This window comes from Phacochoerus africanus, chromosome 8 (assembly GCF_016906955.1).
Source record: "Phacochoerus africanus isolate WHEZ1 chromosome 8, ROS_Pafr_v1, whole genome shotgun sequence".
Lineage (NCBI taxonomy): Eukaryota > Metazoa > Chordata > Mammalia > Artiodactyla > Suidae > Phacochoerus > Phacochoerus africanus.
In genome coordinates, this window is record NC_062551.1 from 169,775,430 (window position 1) to 169,794,546 (window position 19,117).

Genomic DNA, 19,117 nt, shown 5'->3' on the forward strand with positions numbered 1-19,117 from the left:
CCAAAGGGATCCTCTGGTGTACGGGTCTCTGTGATGGGGTACAGGGGAGGAGCACAGAGCAATCTCGATTCCTTCCTTCCGCTCCACACCCTCAGTCTCTGCTCTCCCCATCCTTCACCCCCGCCACCATTCTGGCCACTTCCCTGGCCTCCATCTTGTCCCCTGCTCCCCAGTCTAATCCCCTTTGCTGCTGCAGAGCAAGTGTTCTACAGCACAGCTCTTAGTTTTAGGCCTGATGTAGGTTGGATGATGACAAAAGTTTAGTTACTAAGTGCATAAAATTGTGAGTCCCTTCGCCACCTGGCCAGCTGTAAGCCCCAGCTCCAGGCTCTCCCAATTGTTGGGTCTCAGTTTAACAACTGAGAAGGTGAGAAGGGATGAGATCGGGTGAGGGGTGTGTTGAAGATACAGCTGGTTCTCCTCAGGAGGCTCGATTTTTTAATTAAATAATCCCCATCATTTGCCTCCTCCCCCCACACCCTTCCACTCCCCATCCATGCCCTGAGTAGGCAGACGGCTCCTTTTGCCTGACTTTCAGCAAACAGTCAGGAAGGCAAACGGTAGTCACGTTGTTCCCTCCATGAAGGAGTGGAATTGAGAACACTGGAGTCCCGAAGCGGAAATGAACAGCTGAGCGAGGCCGAGGGCAGCACGATGGGGGCAGCGTGACCCCGGGGGAGATTTCACTCGGTGCCTCCTCGAGCCCCGGCCGCAGGGAGCCCAGGTGGAAGCATTTAGACGGATGCTGCATCCTAGAGCAGGGCTTCTCAGTCTTGGCAGTAGTGACATTTGGGGCTGTCCTGTGCACTGGGGACTCTCTAGCAGCAACCCTCATCTCTTCTAAGTAGATGCCAGGGCAAACCCCAGTTGTGAAAACCAAAGATGTCTCCAGACACTGTCAAATGTTGGGGTGGGGGTGGCAAAAATCACCCCAGGTTGAAAACCCCTGCTCTAGGAGAACAGAAAAGGGGACGAGGGAAGGTTAGCCTGGGCCTCAGGGCAGGACACTCTACTCCCTTGCCCTCTGTCTGAAAGCGACATCGCAAAGTGTTTTTCTTCACAGCAGGCACTGGGGCCAATCTTTTCTCCTCTGTAAACTGGACTTGATTTTTTTCTTTTCCTTTTTTGGCCGCTTCTGCAGCATGCGGAAGTTCCCTGGGCCAGGGATCCAACTCGAGCCATGGCAGTGACAAAGCCGAGTCCTTAACCACTAGGCCATCAGGGAACCCTTGGACTTGATGTTTGTAGGACATGTCCCCTGCTGTCATCATGACATTCCTGGATCTGGTACAGGGTGTGACAGGGCTACTGTGTTGCCAGGGAGGTCCTGGGAGGTTCCCCAGAGAGAAGGAAGAGCAGACAGTGGTGGAGGTGGGGAGCGGGGCCAACCATGAGCAGGAGCGTTCTGGGGACAGTGGAGAGGCTCGGGGCGTTCTCCCCACCCTGCCCCTTCCAGGCCTTATTAGCACAGGTCGCCCCAACCTGGCAAACCCGTACTCCCCAGGTTCCCTTAGGCCCCGCCCACCTCCTCCGTTCTCCCGCCCCAGATGGCCCCGCCCCTCCGCTGGCCCCGCCCGCTCCCGAGGCCCCGCCCCCACCAGGCCCCGCCTCCCTCTTCGCCTCCCGCCAGCCGGGTCTCGGGCTTTGCACCCGGCGGCGGCTGAGAACGGTGGCGGCTGCGGAGCCGGCAGCGCAGGCCGGTGGAGCTGAGCTGCCCGGCCCGGTGGCGGGCGATGCCCCCGTGAGCCTCTCTCGCCGCCCGTCCCCGCCCCGCGCCCCTGCCCCTCGGAGTCCGCCACCCGCCTGGGACTGGGCCGCGCCTACCTCCGGATCCGCGGGGCGGGTCCCGGGGCAACACCTGCCCCGCCTTGCGGAGCCGCCTCGGCCAGCGGAGACCCCTCCCTGTCTGGACCCCAGGCCCACCTCTGGGTAAGTCTGCAGGCCTTGCTCGCCTGGGAGTGGACGTGGGGAGGGGGCTGCGGTGGTCTGGGGGACCACGGGGCGGGGGAGGGGTCTCTGGTCGTGAGGCGCCACGTAGGGATCTGAGTGTGCCGGGGCTGGGGCTGGGGGTAAGGGGGCTCAGGGGAGGAGCACTGTGTGTGTGTGTGTGTGTGTGTGTGTGTGTGATGCCACTTGGGGGGGGTGGCTAAGGTATGAGAAGGGAACCTGAGGTGTTTGGGGAAGCCCGGAAAATGGAGTAGAGGCCCCGGAGTCTTGAGTTCTTTACTGATGCTCAAAGCACTGGGGGCCCTCCCTGGTCTTCAACAGCGTTGCCTTCCGTGGCATTTTTGGAAAGTGCTAAAAATCCCTCCTGGAAAGAGAGCTGGAAGGCAGCCTGCCTTTCTCTCTCCTGCCTGCGCCCTGGCTGAGAAGCTGGCCACTCTTTTTTCCCAATGAGATACCGCTGTGTTGCCAGCCACCCACCCAAGAAAAGGGATGATGCCCCCTCCAGCCCTAGGATTGGGGGAGGGGTGCTCTATGAAGCTGAGAAAGGCCATTGGTCAATCCATGGTGGGGAGTCCAGGGTTCAGGGTGGCTTAGTATGACTCTTGGGGGGCCACCTGGGCCCCTCTCATTCAAGGCGAGATTGTCTTCACCTGCTGGCCCCTAAGCTGCCTGGACCCCTGTCCTCATCGCCTTCTCTGGATAACTCATTCCCGAGGAGTGGGTTTCTTCCCCGTCCGCTGGGCCTGGAAAGCCGGAGAAGGCCCGTAGCTCCTGAGGTCGCGAATGGCGTGGGCAACACCATACCGAGGCCAGAGAACAGGGGCACCGGCCTCACTGCCACCTGGGGGCTGTTTGGATGTGGCCCTGTGAGGTGGGGGAGGCCGGCGAATGTTGGTGTTTACCCCCCACCCCCACCCCCGCCGCAGGGGTGTTGCCTAAGTCTGGAAAGAAAGGCTGCTGTCTCTTTGGTCCTGTCTTCTGCCCGTGATGACTTCTTAAGTCTAGGATCCTTGAGATTGGGGCTTGGAGTGATGGGGAGAGGGCCTTTCAGGGCAAGGCCTGGTCACCAAGGGGTTAACTACCCAGCCCCACAGTTGCTGCCAGCCACCAATTAGCCTGTAATCAGGCAGCTGCCAACTGTCCCTGGGGGCATGTGGGCAGCCTCACGGGGCATCTCTGGTGGGAGTGAGGGGGGCGGGGGAAGGGGTCCTGGTCCATGCTCCATGCCCTTCAGAGCCTATTTAGGGCCCACAGACCCCTTCCCTACCCTCTGTGCCAGCCGCCCGGCTTAGGGACCTCCAGCTCTGGGGTTTGATACCTTCCCAACCCTCTGCAGGGTTTGAAGCCAGAGTGAGGCAAACTTGGCTTCAAACCCAGGCTCTGCCACTTTCTAGCTATGCGCTATTGAGGAAGTCACTTCCCCTCTCTGAGCCTCCTTCACGAAAGCAGACCCACCTTCTAGGTCTGCTGGGAGGAGTAAACGAAATGGTGGATTTGGGCTGCTTAGCCCAGTGGCTGGCCCTCAGGGGAGCTCAGTAGGTAACTGCTGAACTCCTGAGCAACCCCTGTGCCAAGGAGCTGAGGACCCAGCAGGGCCCAATGTCCCTTCCCTCGGGGCACGCGGGCTCAGGGTGCTGGGCACTGTCTCTGCCTGAGCTCTTCTCTCTCCCTCCCCCCTTGTGCTCACAGACACCTCTGGTCTCTGGACATAATTGGATTTTACTCTGTGGAGCTCAGGGCTGAGCTGCTACTTTCCGGGCTCACCCTGTCCCTAACCGCGTGCTGAGCTCTGGGGGGTCTGCCAGGGGTCTGGGTGATGCCTGTAGCTGCAACAGCAGCTGGCCCTTTAAGGAGGGGAAAAAACAATTATCTGGCCCGGGCATTGCATCAGCTGGAGCCTGGAGGGTCCCTGGGGAAGAAGGGGCAGCTTGGTGGTTGATTTCATTAGTGCCATGTGAGAACCCTCACCCGAGCCTGCCCCACTCCCAGGTTGCAGCCTTCTCCCGCAGGCAGCAGCAGCAGCAGCCCCGCCCCATAGCCTCCCCAGCCCACCCGGGAGCTCCACCTCGGAGGACTCTGTGCACACCTATGACATGCAGAGGGGGGTATATGTAGGGAAATGTCTCACACTGGCCCTCTGCCGACCTGGGGTGCAAGGGATGCCTCCTGTAGCAGCATTTTGCTGACAGTCGGAGTGTCTCCCCTATTAGGGTTTGGCTGCCCTGGGACTGGCATTTTGTTGACCCAGGGGAGGGGCGACTTCTGCGCTGGTCTCTTGCCCACAGCGGAGCTGTCTCCTGCACTGGTGTTTTGCTGAGCCGACAGAGGAGCTGTGCTGCCTGGGCTGTGTGTGAGCCGAGGGCACGGGTTAGAAACCACTGCTCTCCCGTTGGAGGTGAGCTGGCTGGGAACAGTGAGTCACAGCAGTCTAGAGGATTCCAGGTTCTTGGGCACCAGACAGACCTGGGTTCAAATCCCTCATCCTCCACTTCCAGCCTCTGTTACCACCTCAGGTCTCAGACTCCTCTGGAAAGGAGGAATAATTTACACCCATACTGCCCCACCCCTACCTGGCAGGTACTCGGGGATTAGGTGTCATAATCGGATGTGCAGAACCCAGCCAGGACCGGCAGGTCGAGGGGGCAGGCTGTGTGATGATTCTTTTCTCTTTGCACATCTGGGCAGGTCACAGCTTGCGTTCAGGACACTCGGGTAAGGACAGAAGGGCTGGGAGGTGGGGGTGGAGAGAGGAGGAGGAGGAGGAGGAGGAGGCAGGGCCCTCCTGCCTCCGTTGCAGGACGAGGTGCTCAGACACCTGATGTTCAAGCTGTGTGTCAGGCAGCCCCTGCCTCCACAGAGAAGGCCCAGGGCAGGTAATGACACATGCGGCGTGTGCTGAGAGGAGGATTCAGGGAGGCTGGAGTGACGAGGAGTTGAGGGGGCAACGAAGAGGGGAGCCGAGTGTGCTGAGGCCTTGGCGACGTCGGGACAGGCTTGCTGTGTGTGTGTGTGTGTGTGTGTGGTTGGGGGGCAGGGGGGGTTGGCAGCAGCGGGGAGAGCACGCGCTGGAGCCAGTGCAGCCAGGCCAGACCTCCCTGGTCTATCCAGCAGGGTACCAAAGACTTGGGAATTATCCCGAAACCAATAGCAGCTCTTAAAGGTTTGAGGCAGAGGAGGGAGGGTCTGATTTCCAGGTGGTGTGGCCTCGGGTCTCCGGCTGTCAGGCAGAGCCTTTTCGGGAGTGACCTTTTGCCCTCTCGTACCCCTTCCCTGCGCAGCAGCCCCGGTGCCCAGGGAGTGGGTTGTTTATGTGTCTCGTCCCAGGCCCTCCAGCTTTCTCTCTCTGGCCTTGTTCCCCAAGTTCATCCCCTGGGCGCAGGTTCTCCCCAGGGAGCCGGAGGGCGGGAGGCGGGGCTGGGGCGCCAGGCGGGCCGAGATTCATCTCCCAGCGCTGCGGTTCCTGAGGTGGGCAGCCTCTGACGAAGCACCCCTAGGTCTGCACTTAATATCCTGGGCTATAAAGGGCGGTGATGTTATCTCTCTGTGTCAAGGATAAAATGAAATCCCAGGTGGAAATCAAAACACCCCATCACAGCGTCAGTTGGCATTTTAACTTTCTTGCGGGGGGGCGCTGACACCTGCCCCGGCCAGGCCCAGGCGCAGGGCTGGCCGTGGGTGGGGCAGGGCTGGATTCAAGGTGCTGTGTGACCTGCTCCCAGACGGACCCCGCACTTGGTTTAATGTTTGGCTGTCCCCACTTTGAAATTATTCATAATTCTGAACAAAGGGTCCTGCTTTTTCACTTAGCCCTGGGCCCTGCATGTTATATAGCGCCACAGATTGGGCTGGGCTAGGAAGAGACAGGGCGCTTCACAGACCTGCAGATGGTGCGGGGATGGAGGAGGTAGAAGGTGGAGGGCACGACCCACCGTCCCCAGGTGGGAGGGATGTTAAGAACAGTAAACATTTATTTACTGCGCCCTGTGCGCTGGGGTCTCTGCTAAATGCCTCTCGTGTTCCTCTCCCAACAGCCCTGCGGGGTAGGCCCGATTATTATTTCCCTCGTTTAGATGAGGCAAGTGGGTTTCGGGTTCAAAGCCACACAGCCATCAAGTGGCAGAGCTGGGATGGAAACCCGGCTGTTGAACGGGAGACAGTGTGCATGCCTGGACCTGGGACGTCTTCACTAGGACGAGGCATCCCCCGAGCCAGGTCCAAGGATAACGTGAGTTTGCTGAGCAGCAAGGAGGTGTAAGGTGGAGGAAGAGCTGTTTCACCTGGGAGGCGCCTGAGCCCAGGTGTGGTACTCGGCCAGCAGAGGTGGAGCCGAAGCCCGCTGCCTCCCAGGGCTGAGAGAAGTAGCTTTTTGATTTCCCAGTCCTGATTTTCCAAGCTCAGTGCGTCTGGCCATCTGCCCCCGGGCCCTGCTGCTACCATGATTCCTCAGAGCAACCCCCCCCCTTGCACGGCGTGGCCCACTCTCCCCCCACTCGCAGGTAATCTCAGTACTTGGCGTTAACATCTCTTCTGGGCTCAAGACCTGCTGGTCTGACTCCTTCCTTCCTGGACCACATTTAGATGTCTCATGATCAGCCTCGGGTCCAAACTAGGTCCCAGCTCCGCCTGCTGGCACCTGCTCTGCCTCCAGTGTCCCTAGCTCTTCTCTGCCACCACCATCCACCCACTCGCTCAAGCTGGAAAGCTGGAAGTTCTCCTGGACACCTCCCTCTCCTTCCCTCCCCGCACTCCACAGCTAGTCCTTACTTAGCAAGTGAGGTTCTTCTGAATACCTCTCCTGAGTTCATCAGTCGTCTCCCGCCCGCCCACCCCCTGCCCCCTCCAGACCAGCGTCAGCTCTCCCTGGACCACTGTGACAGCCGCCCCAGTGGTCTCCTTGCGTCTCTGTTCTTGCCCCGCTTCCTTTCGTGTTTCGTGCTGTAGCCAGCGTGATCTCGTCTAAAGAGAAACGTTTGATTGTGTCATTTCCCTGCTCAAGACCCTTCCAAGGCTTCTTGGAATAAAAGCCAAGCTACCTTTTTGGATCTTCTGTGCATTCTCCCTCTCCCTCGGCTGTTGGACTTTCATCCTGGAATGCCCTCCCCCTCCTTTCCTCTCTCCTTCAGATAGATACCCGCGCCAGCGTCATTTTTGCAGAGAAGCCTAAACTGGAAACTAAACACCATGCCTCTGTGGGACCTCGTACTTCTTTGCCACACTCAACACGCTTGGCTTGCTTCTCTTTGTCTCTTTCTTGTTAGACCGTGGACGCCACGGGGTCAGGAATCCCATTTGGCCTCTGCACATAGTAGGTGGACAGTGAGCTGTTCTGTGGATGAAAGGGGAGGATGAATCACTGCTGCAGCATCCTAGCTAGCCTCCCCGCCTCCAGGCCTGCCTTCTCCAGCCCCGTCTCTGTTCAGCCCCAGAGCGATCTTTCTAAAGCTCAGAACTGACCCTGTCACCCCCTGCTACTTAAAATACTTCAATGGCTCCCCACTGCGGACAGGAAAGGCCTCAGCTTCTTGGCATGGGATTCAAAGCCCTTATGATCTGCTCCCGACGGACGGACGGACAGCCTCTCCAGCCTCGTCTCCCCTGCTCGCTGCCACCCCGCCCTTTGAACTCCCATTCCTCTAATGCATTGGGCTGTTTTGTGCCTCTGTGCCTCTACCCTTGCTGTTCCCTCCGCCTATAATGCCTCGTCACCCCTGCGCTGTCTTCCTGGAGAACATCCTTCAATCTTCAAAACCAGTTCAGCTGCCGCCTTTGCTGTGAGGCCCCTGAGGACCCCTCCTGGTCCCCCCTGGGCAGCGTTAACCTCCCTCCCTCATCCCCATCCATGCAGACTCTGCATCTTTTCCTCCTTGTTTCCCGTTAAGCTGAGGTCTTCCGGTGAAGACACAGGTTTGTTCATCTTCGCGTCTCCAGCTCCCGGCTTCTCCCCTGTCTTTAATTAGGTCTTTGCTTATATACAGAAACCCACTCAAGCCAGCCTCAGTAGTAAAGAAGGGTTTATTACGAGGACACAAGGGATTCCTGGGAACTAAGGAGCAGGAAAATCGTTAGCTTCTGGGAGGCAGGACCTGAAGCCCAGGAGAAACTGAAGCAGGCACTCTCTGTGCCTTTTTGGTTGCCTCCACCTTTCTGTCTCCACAGACTGGGCTTTCTCTTGCTTTTCCACTCACTGGACCACCCATGGTTCCTGTATCATGTCCCTAGTGCCAGCCGTGTTCAGAGGTAGAACCCAGGGCATGGCAGATCCACGTCCAAACTTCTAGGAAAGGATCTGATTGGCTCTGAGGGGTTCAGCTGCCCATCCTGGTCCAATCAGCTGCAGCCTGCAAGGAAGGATCACAAAGTCAGACATGCAGTCATGGCTCTTGTTTATCATCTGGGCAAGTACTTCAAAAGACATCTGCTATAATTCTTGCAGAGCCAGGTGGACCTGGCCCCCGCCTTCCATCTGGACAGCACCTGGAGAAAACAGACCCGGCATTGTGACTTCAAGGGGAGTCTTTTGCTGGGGCAGCAGTGCTCAGGGCAGGCGCTGAAGGGCCTGGCAAATGTCATTCAGAGACCTGAGTGTAGATTTAGGGAGATGAGACCCTGATTTTCTCACCTCTCTATGGAGTGGAGAGAGGGGGAGGAGGAGGGCAAGAGCAGTCAGGACAGTTCTCTTTGATTTGTTCCTCTTCTAAGACTCAACTCATTTCCTCTCCTCAGTGCAGCTCCCGGGATGCCCCCGCTCCTTCCCCACACCTGTCCTTCCTTAGCTCCCTCCGTTCTATTCCCTTTGCTTCCTTGGTAATGAGCGGTTTTCTGAGCACTTACTCTGTGTCCTTTTTAGGGCCATACCCTTGGCATAGGGAGGTTCCCAGGCTAGGGGTCGAATAGGAGCTACAGCTGCCGGCCTCTGCCACAGCCACAGCAACTCGGATCCGAGCCACGTCTGCGACGTACACCACAGCTCACGGTAATGCCAGATCTTTAACCCACGGAGCGAGGTCAGGGATCAAGCCTGCATCCTCAGGAGGATCCTAGTCAGATTCATTTCCCCTGAGCCATGATGGGAACTCCGATGGGTGCTATTATTATCCACATATTAGAGACAGGGAAACTGAGGTTCAGAGACATGACATTTACAGCCCAGGGACACACAGCAGTGTGACTCCAGAGGAAAAGTTCTTTTTTTATTTTTACTTTTTTTTGGGGGGGGGGCACTGCACATGAGGCAAATGGAAGTTCCCAGGCTAGGAGTCGGGAGAGCTACAGCTACAGCTAAGCCATAGCAATGCTTAACCCACGGAGTGAGGCCAGGATCCAACCTGCGTCCTCATGGTTGCTAAGTTGGGCTCATCACCGCTGAGCCACAGCAAGAACTCCCCAGAGGAAAAGTTCTTAACCTCAGCTACTTACTTCCTTGCCAGTGGGCTTTGGAGGCCCCTGAAGGCCTCAGGGGCAGAAACCAGATTCCCTTCCTCCCTCTGCCCCACTGCCCAGCCCGAGGCCAGCACAGAGCCAGGGCTGCCAACTATGGGCAAGATGGTTCAACTAGAGTAGAAAAGGCATCCGCGTGGAGTCGAGGGTCTCCTCCTCCTGGACCTGCCTGTGCAGCCGTGTGATCCTGGGCGAGCCTCTTAGCGTCTCAGAGCCCGTTTTCTCATTCAGAAACGGGCCTGGTCATTTCTGCCGCGGGACTCACATCAGGTGGTGGGTGTAGGACAACTGTAAATAGGAGCGCATTGAGCGATTGCTAAGGATTGTTATTACCAGAATGGAATGTGGCAACAGGGCACCCGCTGGCCCCAGTGCCACCCAAGCTCCCGCAGGAGGCGGGCAAGCCTAGAGCTTCCTTCCCAGTGTGGGCATGGTAACCTCAGAGACCCGAGATGACTTTCAGGGGTCCTGGACCTGTCACTACATGACACAGGTTCACACCGTGAGAAAGTTGGTTCCCTTCCACTCTGTCAAGTCCAAGGTTGTCCCAGAGAGAAAGTGCCAGCGCGTGCCGATGTGTCTGTAACAACTTTCCAACACTTGCCGCCCTTCCTTTTAAACAGAGGTCTTGATTGGCAGCTCCGTGTCCCTTAAATTTAATAATATAGCTTTGTTTTCACTGTGTTTATTTTGCTGGTATTTTCTAATCTTAAAAGTGGTACTGGCTTTCCATTTATAGTGGTAACACAAAGTTTCTCTTTAAAATAAAGGCGTTTAAGTTAGAAGCGTCGATTTCAAGAGCATGAATGTTGGGGCCGCACAGGTGTGTGGAGACTGGGCAGAAATCACTGCGGACACGGTGTCGCGAGGACGATGCAGGACTGGGGAGCTGCACGAAGATGGCAAGGACATGGACCTGGCCTCTCCTTAAGATCCCTCCACCTCCCTGGAGAACTGGGGGTCTCTTTCTGCTGTGCCAGCCTGCTCCCCTCTCTTTGCCTCGTGCCCCGACTTGGGTTTCTTTCAGAGAGGCCCGCCGTGATTGTCCTGTAGGTGGGAGAATGTGGGCCGCTGTCCTCCAGCTTGTTGGAGGGGGCGCTCTTGGAGTTGGGGTGTCTGGACAGGGTAGGATGTCTGAGGCAGGACTTGGACACTCCTAGGGGAAGCAGGAGCTGCAGACCCCACATCCTCCAGGTCTCCATGCATGACATGGGCCTCAGAGCCCCCAGAGGCTGGCGTTCAGGGAGCGCGGAGGCTATGGGAGCCGCGGGTGAGGGTGGAGCTGTCCCTGGAGCCTCATGCCCCAGAGCCCGGAGCCCAAGGACAGCAAAGCCAGGAGGCTTTGGGGTCTCAAAGGTCCTGTGCTCTTTGCTCACCGCCCTGCCACCTCTTTGTGCCGCCGACTGCCTGCCCCTGGAGGTTGGGCAGCGACCCCAGGAGGCCTCAAAGGACACAGAGAATTTATCCAGAGGGCCCAAGACCAGGGCCAGGTGGGCAGGAGGGACATCCTGTCTGCCCCTCGCCAGTCCTGCATCCACAGCAGAAGGACAGGCCTGGGCTCCAGGAGGGAGGGTGGCCTGGGTGGTGTAGGGTCTGTGCTTGTCTGTCCATGGTGTGTGTCCAGAGTCTCTGTGAAGGCATACTGTGTGTGCGCACTCACGGGTACGTGTGTGTGTGTGAGAGAAGGAATTTATATGTACGCGTGTGCGCGCTGTGGTGTGCATGTGTGTCCGCGGTGAATATACTTGTGAGTGAAGTGTCTGACGGTCGGTGTGGGGGACGCTCTGTGCCCTGTGAGTTTGGGCGGGTGTGGCACAGTGTCAGGTGTGTGATGTGCACGTGTATCTGTGTGTCCTATGGGGTGTGCGTGTGCTGTGTGTCTAGGCGACTTGTACGCTGGGTGAGGTGTGTATTTTGCGTACGTCATCGTCTTTGTAGATCAGGTGTCCGGGTGGCTGCATGCAGGTGTGCGGCATGCACTTAGGGCTTTGTGCTCTGGAAAGAGTGCAGGACCGCAGGTGTGTGGGGAATTCGGAGCACATTGAGGGCAGGGTCTGAATGGGGGCGAGGGCATGCTGGCTTCCCAAGAAGGGTCCCCAGGGTGGGTGGCGGGCGCTGTGCAGCGGTGCCTTCTGGCCCGACGCGAGGCTGGTAACAGGAGCCCCTTCCCCCATGAAATATTGATCTGGCCTGGTGGCTGCCCTGGCCCAGCAAGAGCCAAGCGGGCAGGGAGCTGGAGGCCGGCTGGCTGCTGTCCGTGGTGCTGCCACGTCTCCCCGTGGGGCATCAGCGCTCAGGCTGGGGCAGGGCTGGGAGGGAGAGAGATTTTCTCATCCATCAACACCCTCAGCGGGGTCCCTGCCTCTGAGGATGAGCTAGCCTGTCCCTACGACCTGTCTGTCTGTTCCACCACCCCATCCAGGAAGAGAACAGGGACCAAAAGAGTCTGAAGTGGGGATTCAGCATCCCTCACGGCCAGGGTTTGCCTGGCGCGGCCCTAATTTATACTCAGGGTTCTGCTGTGATTGTTAGCAGTGTCTCTGCTCACTCTGGAAATAGTCCTGGTTGGATGATACATTGTGTGCTCTCCTCACTAAGGCTTCGCTCCAAACACCTCTTCCCTTAGCTTCTCCGCTCTGCCCCTGGGGGCTTGGCCCGTGTGTGTAAGTGCTGTGTGTGTGTGTTTGCAGGTGGGGATACTGTTCTTCCTGTGCTTGGGCTGAGCTGGAGCAAGGGCTTGGGAGTCTCAGGCACCTTGGGATCTTGCTGCAACCCAGATCCTCCCCAGGGGATCCAGCCCCCCTTCTGCTTTCCATTCACGCTGGGCTCTTGGTTAGGCCTGTGCTTCCTTTGCCCGCCTGCATCCTGGGCTGTGCCAGCCTCTCCTTGGTCTCCAGGACAGAATGAGGTCCGGGTTGGCCACCTGTGCACTCCTGACGTCTTCTCTGGGTTCTCCCACTTTTACCTGTTGGTTCTCCTTCCTTTAGCGGATTCTGTTTCCCTCCTACCTCTAACTGTGGTGTCACCTCTCGCCCTTTCCTCACTCTGTACCTGTCTCAGGTTCTTCCCTTCCTTTCCATACCCTGCTTTTCCCTCTGGGGAACACACCGAAATCCTGCCCGCTCACACACCACTCTCCTGAACTCCAGGGAATCTGCTTCCCTGCCCAGTGCGTCCCTCTGGGAGTTGCAATGTTATCTCAGATTCTTCGTATCTGGGATGGGGACTCATGTTCCCCTAAAGCCAACTTTTCCCTCTGGGACCTCAGGCTTTGCTGATGGCACCTGTCATTCTCCACCCTCCCTTGTCAATCACGTTGGAGTCTGTGCTTTTATTTCCTTTCTCCAACTTTGTCCCATCGCTAACTCTCAGCAGTCCCTTGAGCCCGCGCCTGACTCCTGCACTCCTTCCACTGTACTGTCTGAAGCGGTGTGGCCCTTCTTACCTGCCTCCTGACTGCTTGCTCTTCCTGCTGTCAGGCTTTCCTCTGATTCTGCACTGTGCCCGACTGATCTCTACAAAACGTTACATCTGAGCCATGTCAGGATTAAAGCCAAGCTTCTTAGCCCTGCATTCCGAGCCCATCACTGGCTGTTCCTGGCCTACCCTTCCAGCCGTCTCTTCCACAGCGGCATCTGCCTCCTGCTCCAATGGTGCTGTTCTGTTCACCAGCCCCTATCTCAGCACTCTTTTTCTCTGGACCTTTCCAGTAAGTTCCCACCTCTCTCCTGCCGCTTGTACCTCTCCCAGTCCCACCCCTCTTTGGAGGCGCTCTGCGAGGCATTGCTTCATGATGCGTTCTCGGGTGTCCCCTCCGAAGTGCTCGCTCCTTCTGCAGAACAGCCAGAGTATTTCGTCTTTACCTCTCAGCGCTTTAGGCGGTCCACAGACCAGCAACGTGGGTATCACCTGGGAAATGCACACTCTCAGGTCCACCTTCCCGTGACCCAGGGCATCAGGATCTGCCTTTCAGAAGATCCCCGGGGCTCCATGTGCACATCCGAGTTTGAAAGGCACAGGCCAGCACATCCATTCAGGGCAGCGTCTTGCTCCTTGGGAGCGGCCTTCAGCCCCAGGGTGTTTTCCAGTGGGTTCTCAAGTGCCAAGTCTAGCAGCCCCTGTCAGGCGACAGCTGCCACATCTGACCGGATCCCAGGAGCTGTGGGGGGCGGGGGTGGGGCAATGGAAATGGCCCGGAAGCGTGTGTACTTGGTCTGGATGCTTCCACGTGAATCTATGCCCCTCGAGGCCCCAGAGCTCAAGCTCTGCAAATCCAACTCCCGAAAGCACTCTAGCGACACGAGGAGGACTCCATGGCTCGGTTAAGACAATTATCAGCGATAGAGCAGGGCTTCTCCCTCTCCACAACACACACATTGGTGGAAACGCCTGTTATTTGTAATGTATGTTTTGAAAAGAAAAGTATGTATGTTCATTTTTCTTTATGAGAGCATTAATAGTTTCTAAAGTAGTAAGTTTAGAAAACACAATATGTCACACGGAGAAAATAAAAATGACTCACAATTCTCCTATCCAGCTATAAATAACATTATTTTAATGTTTGTTTTAGATCACCCTTCATTCATTCAGCAAAGGAATGAATTCAGTGCCCTACTATGTTCCAGGTACTGAGGATTCAGGATGAAGAAGTTGGCACCGCCCCTATTTTTAAGCAGTGCACAGCCAAGGCCCGGGGGGGGTGGGGGTGGGGGCCCTGAATGAGTTAAGACCAGCACTGTGCTTGTTTCCTAGGATGTAGCTGTCACAAAATACCACAAACCTAAAACGGCTGAAATCTATTGTCTCACAGCTCTAGAAGCTAGAAGCCTGACACCACGGGGTCGGCAAGGTTGGTTCCTTCCTACGGAGGCTGTTCCTTGGCTGCCTCCTGGCTGCTGGGGACAGCTGGCAATTCTTGCTGTTCCTTGGCCTGTTGCTGTGTCGCTTCAATCCCTGCCTCACCCTCACGTGGACTGGCTCACGCGCCACCTCTGTCTTCCCACGGCTGTCCTCTTGTAAGGACTCGTCCTGCTGGGTTAGGGACCCACCTCCTTCGGTCTGACCTGGGTAACCAGTCACGTCTTCAGGGACCCTCTTTCCAAATAAGGTCTCATTGTGAGATAGCAGGGTTGGGGCTTCAGCGTATCTTTCTTTTGGGGGGGGGCAATTCAACCCATCACAGACAGGGGGCAGCACAGGGTCTGGGGGAGCAGGCAAGGGGAACGGAAGCGCACATGACATTCCAATGGGGACTGAGCAATGAGCAGGGGTTAGCCCGCAAAAGCGCCACCGCACAGACGCGGGGTCCTCAGCCGGGAGGGTGGGTGCAGGCCGGAGAAGCGCGTTCCAGGCTGACTGACGGCAGGCGGGGGGGGGGGGATACCTTTGAGGACTCGAAGGTATGCAAGTGCGGAGGCACCAGTGGGCGCAGGGCCACTTTGCTTGTGGGCCTGGGGAGGGGTTTCTGGCTGCTCCTGACGGGACCCAGGAGCTGCGGGAAGCTGTCACGCAGGAGGAGTCACTCTGCCCTGAGAGCCTCTCTGCCCAAGGCTGAGCCGTCTGGGGGCTGCGTGGTTCCTCTCTGAGCCCAGTCGTGAGGGAAGGTGCGGGGCCGTGTCCGCAGGAGCTGCCCCCCCCTCCCCGCGCCCCCCGGGCTGCGAGAAGACACACAGCAGCCCCCGTTCCGAAGGACGGCCTGGCTGAGCCCCCAGCGAGCGGCCCTGAGGCCAACGGCGGAAGACAAGCCTTGCCCTTGGGAACCTCCTTCCAAACTGGAGACAGGGCTTACGGGGCTCGGGGCCTGCCTCAGCCTTGGGTGTCCCGAGTCCTAGGGGTCTGGGGGACACGGGTTGGGCCCCTTGACTCCCTGCCCTACTGTGAGGACTGTGTCTGAGGACTCGTCCAAGGCAGGTGCAGGGCCCACATGGGCCCCTGAGGCCAGAGGCCCCGACGCTGGGGGCGACCCGGCCGTGTCCCGCAGGGGCGGCGCTCTCAGCACCCCGCTCTCCTGAGACGTCGGGCTGGTGCCCCGGTATCAGGACCCAGCCTATCTGGTGTTCAGTCGACCCCCTCCCACACCGTCAGAGGGCCGCCCCTGTACTGCACGTGATGGGAGAGGCCCCCACCCACCCAAGGCTGTCGGTACCCCCTTGTCCGGCCTGGGTAGGCCAGGTTGGGTGGAGGAGAAGTGGGTCAGCCTGGTAGCCATGGTGACAGCAGCTGCTCCCTGCCAGCCTTCTCATCTCCTGGCCGCAAACCTCATGACGAGCTCCTTTGTCCAGCCTGTGGGGATGGGGGCCCGGAGGGTGAGATGGGGGGCGGGAGTGTGTATGAGTGTGTTTGTGTACAAGTTCACACGAGCGCCTGCTCAGAACTGGCGTGTGCGCCTGGCCAAGAGCACCCCCCGATGCGGGTAAGACCCTTCCCACCGCCCTGCCCAGTGAGGGGCGAGACTCTGCCTGCCCCTCCAAGCTGGCCAGGGGCAAAGTGTGTGTGTGTGTGTGTGTGTGAGAGAGAGAGAGATAGAGAGAGATTGCCTGTGGCTGTCGTTGCGGCTGCCTCTGTGTACTCGTGTGATGAGTCTCTTAGGGGTGTGTTTGCGTGTGACTGTGTCTTTAACTGCCTGTCATTTGTGTGGGTCTGCATGGTGTGTGATCACACATTTGAAGTTCTGTATGCTGTGTCTCTCCCTGTTTTGTGTAGCGTGCACGAGCGAGCCTGGATTGGGGAAGACAAACGTCAGCACGACCGGGAAAGGAGCCGGCAGAGCGCCCCCCCACTCCAGCTGGGGGGGCTCCCTGGGCCCAGCTTATCCTTCCCCACCACGCACCAGCTCTGCCACCCGCCCGTCTCTCCCTGGCGGGGGGCGGGGGAAGGCCAGAAACCAGGGAACCCCTCCCCTCTTGTGGATGCAGATAACATCAGTTTGACCTCATGAGCTGGTTCTTATCCGTTGGTGAAGCAGCAGTGTGTTCAGAGGGGTTCTGAGCTTAAGTCTGGCCTCTGGCATGGGTGCAGATTGGCGCAGGTGAAGTGAAGGGCCGCCCTGGTGCTGGATCAAGGGTACAGCCAGCAGGGGTCACAAATGCCAGGCCTGGCATCCACCGGGGCAGGGGTTGGGGGCAGCTGGGTGTTGAGATGCTGGCAAGGAAGAAGACAGCCTCTCACCTGAGAGGTGCAGGGACCTAGATCCCACGCTTACCCTGGACTCTGGGTGGAACCCCTGGGGCTGGGGCAGGAGGTGGTCCTGTTGGCCTCCGAGGCCGCCCGTGAAGTGGTTGCACCCGGTGTGCCGTCCAGACGAATAAGCACTAACACCTGTGACGTCCTTTGCCATTTACAAGGCGAGATATGAATCGTAATAATACAGCTGCCCAGCTGAGCATTTAACATGTACCAATCCTTATTTTCGTAATATTTCACCTGAGAATCCCAAGGCAGGTATTATTACCCCCACTTTAGAGATGAGGAGCCGTAGCTTCCGGAGGTTAGTTAAGGAAATTGCCCTGCGTCCTCCGGCTTGTTAAGCGGCAGATCTAGGTTTTGAACGAAGTCTGTCTGCTTCCAAAGCTCATGCTTTTAATCGCAGTGCTTTCTTGTTCCTCATTATCTCATCGGATCCCCGGTCCAGCCAGGAGAACAGGGCTGGGTCCAGGTGGCAAGTAGACTCATGTTATAGAAGCTGATGACCAGCTCAGGGTCACATGCTGGGGGGGGGGGCAGGTGGAGTCAGGAGGCGGTCCTCCCTCCCCCCTCCTCTGCTCATGCCACAGAGTGTCTGGGGAGGGACAAAGGCCGCATTGGTCAGGGAGAGAACAGAGGAGGGAAGAATAGGACCTGGATCTCCTTAGCAGTCAGCCCTGGGGTGAGTCGCTTGGCTTTAGCATCAGCGATTTAGCACTGACGGGCTTAAAGGCAGATTAGGGGACCCAGAAGTTTAGACAGTTTTATAAAGGAGGAGACAGCCTCAGAGAGTTTGAATGCTTTGCTCAAGGTCACACAACCAAAGTCCGCCTTTTTACTCCAGAGCTACTGGAATCCCGGGAGAACAGATGCTTCTCCAAGCCCTTCCTCGAAGCTTCCCTTTTTCCTTCCAGACGCTTATCACACCGCCTCCTTCCGGGAGCTCCCCTGCTTGTCTTCACCTCCTTTCTTCACAACTGGTGTCTCAGAAGTTAACAGAAGGCCCATGTAAATGCCCCAGGGGTGTGGTGTTGGGGAGGGGCGCAGCCCCCTGTGATGGGAGCACCAGGCTCAGATTCATCGGTTCGGTGAGTTGGGTTTTCAAGGAGGTGAGAGGTGGGGAGGAAGCACCTGACAGGTGATGTGGGACCTGGGAGTTAGGAGACTTGGGTTAGAGCTCTGGGTTTGTCCACAGCTTTCTGTGTGACTGTGAGTGTGTCTCTTTCCCATGCTGAGCCTTGATTTCCACCTCTGCAAGATGAAAGGCTCAGGTCAGAATAGGGAGGCAAATCGGTTTGACTCCATGAGCTGGTTCTCATCAGCTGCACTATGTTAAGAGGGATTCTGAGGTTAACTCTGGCCCCAGGGAGAAAGCGAGATGGGTTCGTGATGCCTGCCGTGGGTAGGGGATAGGGAGGGGTGCTGAGAGCCTTAGTCATTTGCCATCCCTCCCAGCCGAACAGTCCATCACCCTGGGACAGATTCCTTGGTCCTCTCTGTTGAAAGTGTGGATAGCTGGGTGCATCTTGGGCGTGGAGCCTCACTGCCTCTCAAAGGGCTTCACTGCTTGGTTAGACCCATGGTCAGGATGACCAAGGTGGTCAGGCAGAGCCCAGAGTCCTGCTCTTGTCAGGACTCGGGAGAGGGTTTGGGGGAGCCCTTAGGGTACTGAGACCCCAGGTAGAGGCCACACCCTGAAGACCAAAAAGAAAACACGAGGCTCCTTCCTCGGGGAGCTTGGAAGGGGTCTGCTGGCATGGAGCTTGGCGGGAGTTGGGGGGGCCCGTAGCCCTCCTCCCTGGAGCGATGGCCAGGCTGCAGCCATAGATGCTGCGGTAGCGATAGATGCGAGTCAGCCAGGAGAACTTGCGAGTGAGGTTTCCATGACCCGCGGAGATCGTGGGAGGGCTTTCTTCCCCTGGGAAACAGGACCTTTCGGCTAGGAGAGGGACAGCCCTGCTCAGAGGCAGGGGGTGGCTGAAGTGACTCTGGTGGAAATTGATTTAGCAATCATTTAGAAGCCCCAGCATGTCCAGCGCTGTGCTCTGTGTCTTGCGGGCCCCTCACCATTGTGCCTTTGTCTCCCCCTGCAGCCCCTTCCCCTCCCTGCGGTCTGATGGCTTGAAGTGGGGGGGGCGGGCTTGCTGTGAGTAGGCCTCCGCCCTCCTCGTGGCGGCCGGTGGTCCGTTCTGACTGGCTCTCGGTCTTGCTATCCTTGAACTAGACTGGCTGCCGGAGAAGCACCCAGAGCCTTGATTCTGAGCCTGCCGCCACCGAGTGCGTTCACCTCGGCTCTCCAGTCGCAAGGACTTGAGAGCTCACCTCGTGTGACCTTTCCTTTTACACACAGATGGGCAACCCAAGCCCAAGACTGTCCCACAAAGAAGCTGCATACTTTCGAATCCCACCTTCTGCTCCTGAGCTCGCCTGGGGTGCCCTACCCAGGCCTTGGGAGGAGGGGCCAGACCCTAAGGCCCTGGGGTTGCTTCTGTCCCCTTGGGGGTGGCCTGCCCCGCTGGGCTCTCCTAAACATCAGCTCTCCAGGCCCCCT

At 57.9% G+C, this 19,117-nt stretch overlaps 1 protein-coding gene across 2 annotated transcripts in view; it reads left to right on the forward strand.

Moving 5' to 3' along the window:
- Positions 1 to 1,637: 1,637 nt before the first annotated feature.
- Positions 1,638 to 19,117, forward strand: part of RIMS3 (regulating synaptic membrane exocytosis 3) — a 36,048-nt gene continuing 18,568 nt past the window's right edge. For both annotated transcript variants that reach the window (XM_047789563.1, XM_047789564.1), the window contains exons 1-2: positions 1,638 to 1,929; positions 17,481 to 17,654. The gene's annotated coding sequence lies outside the window, so the exon portion shown is untranslated. The remainder of the gene's footprint in view (positions 1,930 to 17,480; positions 17,655 to 19,117) is intronic.